Below are 9,569 nucleotides of genomic sequence, written 5' to 3'. Positions count from 1 at the left end.
AATTATTTCATTTGTGCCATTAAATTGAACATTTTGCTCTAGTTAGTCTGAGCAGCAGGGGAAATCCAATTAGTTGTCACAGTCACAGACATAGAAGGTAACAGGAGGAAAAAGGAGGTGAAATATGAAAGCCCAAAATACTTTTCTTGATTGTATTTTAGCCAACCTGAGATCATATTTAAGAAAATGTGCCCAGGTCTGTGTCCTGCAGCCATTGTTTTTGGGACGTTTTAGAGAGGTGAGGATATTTGCCCTCACCCTGATATCAGGGCCGTCATAAACCCAGTGAAGCTTCTGTATTCTCATCCCATCGAGTTTCATCTGTTGAATATGGAGAGCGTCTGTTTTGACACAAGTGACGGAGGCGCCAACGGGGGCAACTTAGCTTGATGCCTCTTATGCTGACAAGGCTGGCATGCTGTGAGCAGAGGGCCAAAGGCTCAGCTGACTCCCTGTCTCGTCTGGAAGAAACCCGCCTGGGTCAAACACACCCATCCATCAACAGCCCCTCCCTTGTTTTCTCGCAGGGCATCCAGCAGTATTTTGCTGCCATTTTTCTCCCCCCACTCATGGCCGTCAGTCAGGGACGGCTTTGCGGTAATATAACTGACACCGGCTGGCGTTCAGGGAGTAATGAATGGCTTGGCTGGGTCCATCAGGAGGAGCAGCAGACACACTTTCATTCTCCTGCCTTTCTTTATTTCTATCTTTCTTGCTTCTTTTGTTTGTTTAGCTTTAACAAGAACCACATTTCAAACCAACACGAAGAGCAAGATGCATTCATCTTTCGCTCCTACTGCGTAAGACCTCATCTGTCTTGATTTTGTCCCTGAGGCAAAAAAAAAGACTTTTCAAAACTGTATTTTGTTTTGAGAAAAAAAATATGCATTTTGACATTTTCAGTAAGTTACCACATTTTATGGATATTAGGAAAATAAACTGAAACTGAAGTAGGTGGGTACACTTCTGCTAATATTTAGCTTAGCGCTTTAGCATTTCTGTTAATTTTTGACTCCCCAAAACATACCTTTTATTCACGATGAATGTACTTTCCCTATTGAAATTTCAGTCAAAAATTCTAGGGGCGCACCAATTTATCGGCCAGCCAGTTTCCTTAATTTTGGGAGATCGGTAGATTTTTACATGTGAAGCCAATCTTATCCAATCACCAATCAATCTTATCACCAATCTTAACTAACTTGATGAAGATATAAAAATCAACCACTTATGCTCTACAGTGAGAGAGGTACTGACCGGCCCATGAGGTCATGTCTGAACATTTACAGTTAACAACAGTCACCCCACGTGTTACCAATTCAGCAACTTTCTTGTTATATTGAGCAACATTTCAGACAAAATCAGAAATGGCAGGTTAGGCTTTTTAAAAGATCGGCCAGAAAACTGCAATCGTTGCACCCTTATAAAATACATGTTTACACTAAAGACCATGCATAATTTTATACAGTATATAATTATGGAAAATCCACAATAAATCCACACTTGTGAGTCTTACTCCTAGAATTGTGTGTTGCATTTTTTCACCCTGAAAAAAGACTGGCTTGAGTAAGCAATTTAAAACCCAAATTTAATATGACATTCATGAAAATAGATTAACCTCTGACCACAACTATAGCTATAAATGCAGAAATATTTTGCAGAGCTTAAGCATTTAGATCACTTCGTATTTCTCTATAAATGTTGCAAGACAAGAAACATTTTCAAATTAAAGAGATGAATTAGATTTTTTAAAATAACAAAGATATGATACTTTAAATGGTCTTCTGACAAAAGTATTCTATTCAAACCAATTGTTCAATTTTCTGTAAATCATCAGCGTTAATGCACATGCACAGAATAACAGCTTAAAACATTTTTTTTTGCCACATTTAGGACCGCTCTTCTGTTTATTTTTCTCTTTACCTCTCTTCTTGTCCTACAAACCAATCAGGGAAAGGTGACTTTGGTGGAAGCAGAGAGGAGTTGTTGTGTCTGGGACTCCTGTGGTGTGATAGAAGTTTCTCAGCGGGGAGCCAGCAGGAGACAAGAAAAACAGTTGGTAATTATTTGTTTCTGAAAATCCTTTAGTATTTTTGGCAAAAAAAAAAAAAATCAAAATTAAGTTATGATTGGTATGCAGTCCTGAATATTACAGAAGGTATTGTCCAGCTTCTAAAACGAGTGATTTTAGTATCAATGCAGGTTAAAATATTATAAGCATGTCTTTATTTTATCTACCTACTTTAGAAAATTGATTTGCATCTGAGTTATTCTGATAATATTGTCATTTGTACTCAGCATTTACAGCCCTTTACTCCATATTTCATTCATTGTGTCTTGCTTTTGTTTCCGTCCTGACATTTTACCTGTGCAGACTGGCAACGCCATTAATAGGGTTGACATTTTAACATATAACGTTGACATTTTAATATATTAATGTGGAAACTGAACCTTTCTGATTGTTCCTTTCACTGCCGATGCCGTGAGCGAACGGCCGCTAATAAATGACTGTAGCGTTTGCTGCTTAAAGATGATAGAATGGGTCATTATGTTCTGAGCTGCTGTTAATAATGTGTTTACATGTTAAGGTTAATAGTTAAATCTGAGTGTCAGTTTCCCCCCCAAAATAGCTACTCTGTCAGTGGTTGAGCAGAGTTAATAAAGTACAAAAAAGAGGTGTTAGCTCAGCTTTTTATGAGAACTCACATGAATCAAGCAGACACATTTGCAGTACCGTAATTATGACACACTTTGCGCTATCTTAAAAATTCCAACGGTTTCTGAAAGCGGAGATGTTGCGCTTTCCAGTCAATATTAGGTTATTACTGTAATTTCCCTCCCGCCTCTTCAGGGAGTGAAATTAATCTGAAGGGCACTCTTTTAATAGACGATATCTAGCAAGTTATTGCGGAAATAACTTGCTAGATATTGAAAATTCCTGTTGTTATGTTGAAATACCATGTTTGTAACATTCAGGGTTTAAAGATCAAGCTTTTAATTAATTCCCGTCAATTCAATTACCAACTATTTCAGTAACAATCTCATATTCCACACATTTTAAATTGGTTTCCGCTTGCTTTGAAGAATGGTCGTATTAGATAAATCAATATTTGTATTTGATTTTCTGCCTTGTATGCGAGTGTTTGGCTTTGAGCTGATGCTAGTACATTATTTATGATTTCAGGGCTGCATACTGTCAGCCAGGCCTCTGATCTGATAAACACACCACATAGTTGACCTTTGGTTTCTCCCATGATCTTACTCTCAAACTGTCCTGATGTTTTATACCACAAGACAAAATGTCAACAATTATGGGAAAATCAAATGCTTTTGTAAAAAAATCAGTTCAGCTTAAACCTGCACTTCCTCATCAATTTTAATCTTCTCTGTACCTGTCAATGTCCTGATACTTTTGTTTAGAATACACCCCATTTCACTCTTCAAGTTTAAAGATTTTATATATCATGACATGATATTAATCATCTATTCTCTTTATGGTATTATAATATATGGTATTATTTCATACCATATCATATGAAATAATATTGTGTCAACCATGAATTATCCTGCAAAAACACAAAATCTTATAGTTTTTGTCTAGTTTTTAGTGTAAACCTTAGTACACTTGAAATGAGACAAAACTGACTTACAAGTAGTTTATTATTTTTTTTAGCAAGATATAAGTCAATAACTTCTCAATATTTCAAAAATATTTCACTTATAACAAGACATTTTTACCATATCATATGAAATAATCTGCGGGTGAACTTTTTAAGTCAACATAAAATAATTATTTACTTTAAAAAAGCTCCTATATCTTACATTTAAGTTAGTTTTGTTTCATTTCAAGATGTTTGCAACAGGAACTAGATAAAAATACTTTGCAAAATTATCTAAGAAATCCAGACCAAAGTACAGTATGACACCGCCTGTCCAATGACTAAAACTGGGTTATGTACAGCAAATATTTGAAATAGAATACTTACAAAATAAATAATCCAGGTGACTCAACGGCCTATTCAAAGTGCAGAATTCAGCATGATTAAAACAATGTGGTTGAACATTAGAGGATTCCTCCACAAGAATTTAAGAGGTTGAAAGTTGGTGTTTTATTGAACTAATTCATGTTTTTGCTGTTACAATTAAATGATACATGCGACTGAAACAGGGTGTGTAATTATTTTACCATCAGAGCTTGCCTTGTTCCACTTATGCCATGGAAAAGCTGAAGAGGCTGTTTAAGAAGAAAGTACCGAAAGAGAAGCCATTTTCTCTTCCGTGCCTGTGGGCTGTCTGTGTTGCTTTATAAATAGTTTGGTGTCTCAGCAGGAGAAAAGCGCTTCATCACAGAGGATGGACGAAACCTGCATCCTTCGCAGAAACACCAGCGCTGAGCTTTGATTGCAACTGTCCTTCCTCATTCCTGCTCCCATGAACGAACCTCCTCTGCAGCGTGCCTGCGATACATATTCAGCATCCTGATCAAGCACTGCATTCACTGATTTGCTTCCTCTCTTAATAACAAAGTTGGAATCTCTTATGTAAGCATTACTTTGAGCTGGAGGTGCATAGTCTCCTGTGAGAAGAAAAATAAATACAAAAATGTAACTTAAAATTTATTTTAAAGACTGTTAATGAATGTTATGCATGTGATAATGAGTCATAATGTTGATTATTTTCCAATTTTTAAGTCTATGAAAAGTTTTTAGCAATAAAAGTAGGAATTTTCTTTTACAACCTTTGCTGTATTTAGGCAAATGTAAGGGATGGGTGTGAAAAGTCTGTTTTTGAGTTAAAACATGCTGGATGTTTGTGACACAACTAATAACATACTACTACTACTAATAATAATAATAATAATGAAAACAGGCTAGCTCAAGAAAAATTTGTTGTGTTGCACTTTATATTTTCTGTTTAAGAAGTTATAAACTCGCCACGGAAAATATCATCCTAAAGAAATTACAAAAAGTCTCAGATGGCCAAATTTGTGCCATTCTTGAAAACCAGTTAGGGGCCACACACAATGAATCCAAGGGCCACAAATGGCCCCTAGGCCACACTTTGGACATCCCTGCTCTAGTTCAAGGCTTCCACATAAATAAATCATGTGTTGAAGAACTGTAATCACGCTGAGGTCGTTACTGTGGTTCTATTCATCAGTGTCAGCAGGCTGTACGTTACTCCATTTCACAGTCGCCATGATATTTAATGTACATATTCACTCAAACTGACTGGGCAGCCCTGAAATGTCAGCCTTGTTTCATGCAGGCTCTTTTTTAAAAGATACAAACCAATACACCAAGATACACATGCAATCTCACACTTATGCATGCATGCTGCCGTTTAGTGCTGGTTTTATTAGCAGCTGTGAGATATACTGCAGTGGTTGACGCCTCAGAGAGACATGAGGCATCTGGATCCTCCAGCCACAGCTGCTTGCAAAGTGTGACGGAAATGCTGCCTCTGCTCACTCTGTGCTCCTCTCATGTTTGCTTTCTCACTGTATTCTCTCCGTTTTTTTAGTTCTTGTCATTCATTTCCAGTCCGGTGCAGAACCCATCAAGTTATCGCTCTGTACATGTCTAGTAAGGGTTAAAAGGAAGACTCCCAACCTTCGCTGAATGAATTTAATCTGCACCTCTTGGTTTTAATCAAAGCTAATGGAAATGCTGGCCGAGTCCCATCTCAGCCCTGCGCTGCAGCACAAGCAGCCCTGCACATGCAGTTCGGGTTATTTTGCACAGACTCAGCTTTGACTGTAAATTGTAAAAATTAATTATATCAGAAAATGCTACAGTCAGCGATAAGATAATGGATTTGTTGTCATTTACACATTTTGAGTTTTTATTTAGGTTAGCCATGACATTTTTAAAAATATGGTGCAAGTGTTACTCGTCTCTACTTATAGTGACAAATGTAACAAATGATGTTTTGTTTTGTTTTTCCGTTTTTTTTTTCTTCTTCTGAAGACTTTCTACTTTCCCTTGATCTTGGAGAGCCTGTAATGACGAACAGTCAGTGAGAGAAAGAAAGGACAACCGCCGTCTTCTTCCCCAAACTCTGTCTTTATTACAAATTATGGAAATTATGAAATTATTAACATTTCCTAGAACAATCACATTCCTGTGTCCTTTCTTCTGCTACAAAAAACCACACACAGCCTTCACCTGTGTAAAAAGGTATCAACTCTCACCAATCAATCCAGAGTGCAGCGATATACATAAAAAAAAAAAACCATTTCTCAAATAAGAGGATTAATTATGTTGAATACTGCAAGAGGGAGATGTAATAATGGACAAAACCTTAAGCTCGCTCTAATGTGTTTTCAATAACTACTGTCCGACTGAATAAACTACAGTTTAATTGATTACATAGCAAGGGAGAAAAAGTAAAGTCTATAGTAATAATAATAATAATAATAACAATAATCATAATAATAATAATAATAACTCCTTTTTAACAGATAAACAACACAATGTATCTCAGGGTACCAATGTTTAATCGGGGAGTGGAACGGAGCTAAAAAAAGATACACGTAGCGATCTTCAGAACGGCCGTTATGCGACCGTTGTAGCTAAAATGTAGCTAGCTGCGATCCTAACAAATCCTTTTTTTCTTTATTTATTTTCAATGTTTCAGCACATCTATCAATCAAATTACAAATCATATCCAAATATACATTGTTACTCCACATTTTTAAAGGGGGGGCAGCCCTCACCAGCTTCACACTACTAACCTGTAATGACGAACAGTCAGTGAGAGAAAGAAAGGACAACCGCCGTCTTCTTCCCCAAACTCTGTCTGAAGAGCGAGGGGCGGGGCTCCTCAATTCCGGTCTCCTGGTGAGACGTTGCCCGAACCTTCGTTACCCTTTTTTTTTCTTCTTTTTTTTAAAACCCATATATGTAATTAGTTGCAATACTATTAATTTCTGTGTGGTGGCGTATATTTTCTTAAACAGATTTTCTGGACTATCACCAAGTGATAATTAAATTCTCCCACTTTATGGTGTATCACACAAGCAAATGTTATTCTTTAGATCAAACACAGTTTTTCTGTTGAAAAAAGTTAGATCCTGCTTTTTATTTTATATTTTATATTTGTGCATAAATACAGTTATAATGAGAATTGTAACGTTGTGAAGCGCTTTATAAATACATATGGGAGTGCTCAATTCTGGAATCTAGACTAAAAGATTATAAATCTACAGATGAAAGCTGAACATCTTTTAATATTCCAAAAATTATTGATAAACCTTCAAAATAAGCAATTAATCTATTAACAGCATAATAAATAAAACGAGTTCTATAATTTCCATTCCGATGATTATTTCTTGAAGTCAATTTTGTTTAGTGACTTAATACTTCATTATATTTAAGGTTTAGTGTTCATGGTTTTTATTTCCTATTTTATTTAAAGGTTTTAATTGTGTTTTATTTTGGATATTAAAATGTCTTAAATTCCAGTGTCGAGTGTTTTGTTTTTACAAAATTAAATCTTAGTCTTTGCATTATTGTGCAATTATCATTATATTTGTTGAAAATGGTCTTAAAGTGACAATATTGTAGTTTATTGCAGTGATTTCTGGGACAATTTGTCATCAAGCAAAATTTCCTATTGTGACAGATCTTATGGAAAAACTTATATGTTTTCACACAAAGTTTTTCAGACAGAAACTTTTGATGCAAAGTTGCATCAAAAGTTGCATTAATTAAAGGTGTCAGCTTTGCATTATTCTGTAATTAATGGCACTTTTAAAGCAAATTTGTATTAAAACTTGCATCAAAATGTCAACTTTGCATTAAAAGTGTAAATATGCCCGAATGACACTTGATGACAACAGTCATGTACATGCATGCAGACTCCTTCCTGTTCATGACAGACGTTAAGTCATGTTTATGACAGTGTCATGTCATTCCTATTCACACCCCTTCAATTAAAGTGCTACCCAAACTTGATACCAATATATTTTGTTTAAAGAGTGAGTTTTTGCTAGACCACTAAAAAACTTTGTAAATGGTCGTCTAGCTTGCAAGAGACATTGCTTGTGAAGTTGTGACAAAGAAAACAACACTTGTCAATCTTCATTTACAAAAATATTTAGCTGTAGCTTAATAAAAATATGTTGAGATAGTTATATTGGTTTGATGTAATTAACTCAATATTTGCATGCAGCTAGCAAAGCAGCTAACTAACATTAGCTGTTCTTGCACAAAACATGACTCTTTGGCGCAGTGTGTTTATCACATGCTCCTTACATGGTTTAACATTTTATGATATTTTTATTCAAAGCCAAGTTGAACTACTTGTCTATCTGCAATGATTACAAGGACAGAGATCTTTAGTCATTTCGTTTTCACTGAGACAGCACTTCACATGACCATTGGGAGGTTTTTGTTAGCTGGTAGAGTCGGATAACAACCAGACGAGTAAAAACGCGGCCTGTAATGGACATTTTGAATCATGCTCTGTGGTCTAACACATTACTCAACCTGGCAGGTATTTTAGCACATTCTTCCACTTTTCGTATGACCACAACTCTGAAAAAAATTCTTCTATTCCTCCGTCTGAGCATTTCCCTTTTGTGTGACGATCATGATGAACTGTTGTGTGCGGCCCAAATCCAATCCAGCAAGACCCAGACATCAATAATATATTAGAGGAGCAGTTTGCAGCCCAAAGATATCAGTATTGATCTCCTATTTAGATTCAGCCTGTTTGGACTTGGAGACAAATAGCCTCTCCGCCTTGTTCAGAGAATCCATTTAATTTAGACAGAAAGAGTTACTTTACAGTGGCGCTGTCTCCCCAGTGCTGATGTCATTTGAGAAATCAGCTGCATGTAGCCGGGACAAAAACTGTGATTCAAGATCTGTTCAGAGATAACTTGTAGGACACACTGCTCTAGTGACTGTTTAACGATTGAACATTTTGCAAGTGATTATTATTATTTTGCTTTTGGTAAATTTGGATAGTTTGTTCAACAATGTTTGCTGCATATTTTGGTCACTTACTGCTATAGGGTTTTCCATTTTTAAATTTAGCATGTCAGTTCACTTTCTCAGCACAACTATCTTTCTTGTACAGCTATAGGAGTTAAATATGAAATGCTTCATTTGTACTTTGAAGTTTGTTTCCAAGTTACAAGTCAGAAAAATTAACCAAATTTCTGATTTGGAAAATGATAGGTGTTTGATTAAGGCCAAATTTAAAAACCAGCACATCTGCTGCGCATACACAACTTCATGGAAATTACATTAATCTGACTTTACATGGGTTGTATTTTCTAAAAAAGACACAAAAAGCTTCATAGCATTTTCTTGTGAGAGAAATACCTTGTTGCGAACTTATATTGCTAACTAACAACTTGAGTAGATGAGCTTCCAACTTATTCCTAGCCCTTCCTTTTCTGTGAAATTAACATGAAATTGTTAAAAACCAGTAAGCTTTCTTTGATTGAGGTTGCATGCTAATGTTGGCATTTATTAGTCATTCTTTTTGTGAAGAGTTTTCCATTGCTGTTTATTTTTTCCCACTGTCAAAAAGATAATCTAATACAACAGAAAATGCTT

Source organism: Xiphophorus maculatus, chromosome 7 (assembly GCF_002775205.1).
Source record: "Xiphophorus maculatus strain JP 163 A chromosome 7, X_maculatus-5.0-male, whole genome shotgun sequence".
Classification (NCBI taxonomy): Eukaryota; Metazoa; Chordata; class Actinopteri; order Cyprinodontiformes; family Poeciliidae; genus Xiphophorus; species Xiphophorus maculatus.
The sequence above is the reverse complement of the archived record's forward strand: the minus strand, read 5'-3'. Positions refer to the sequence as shown.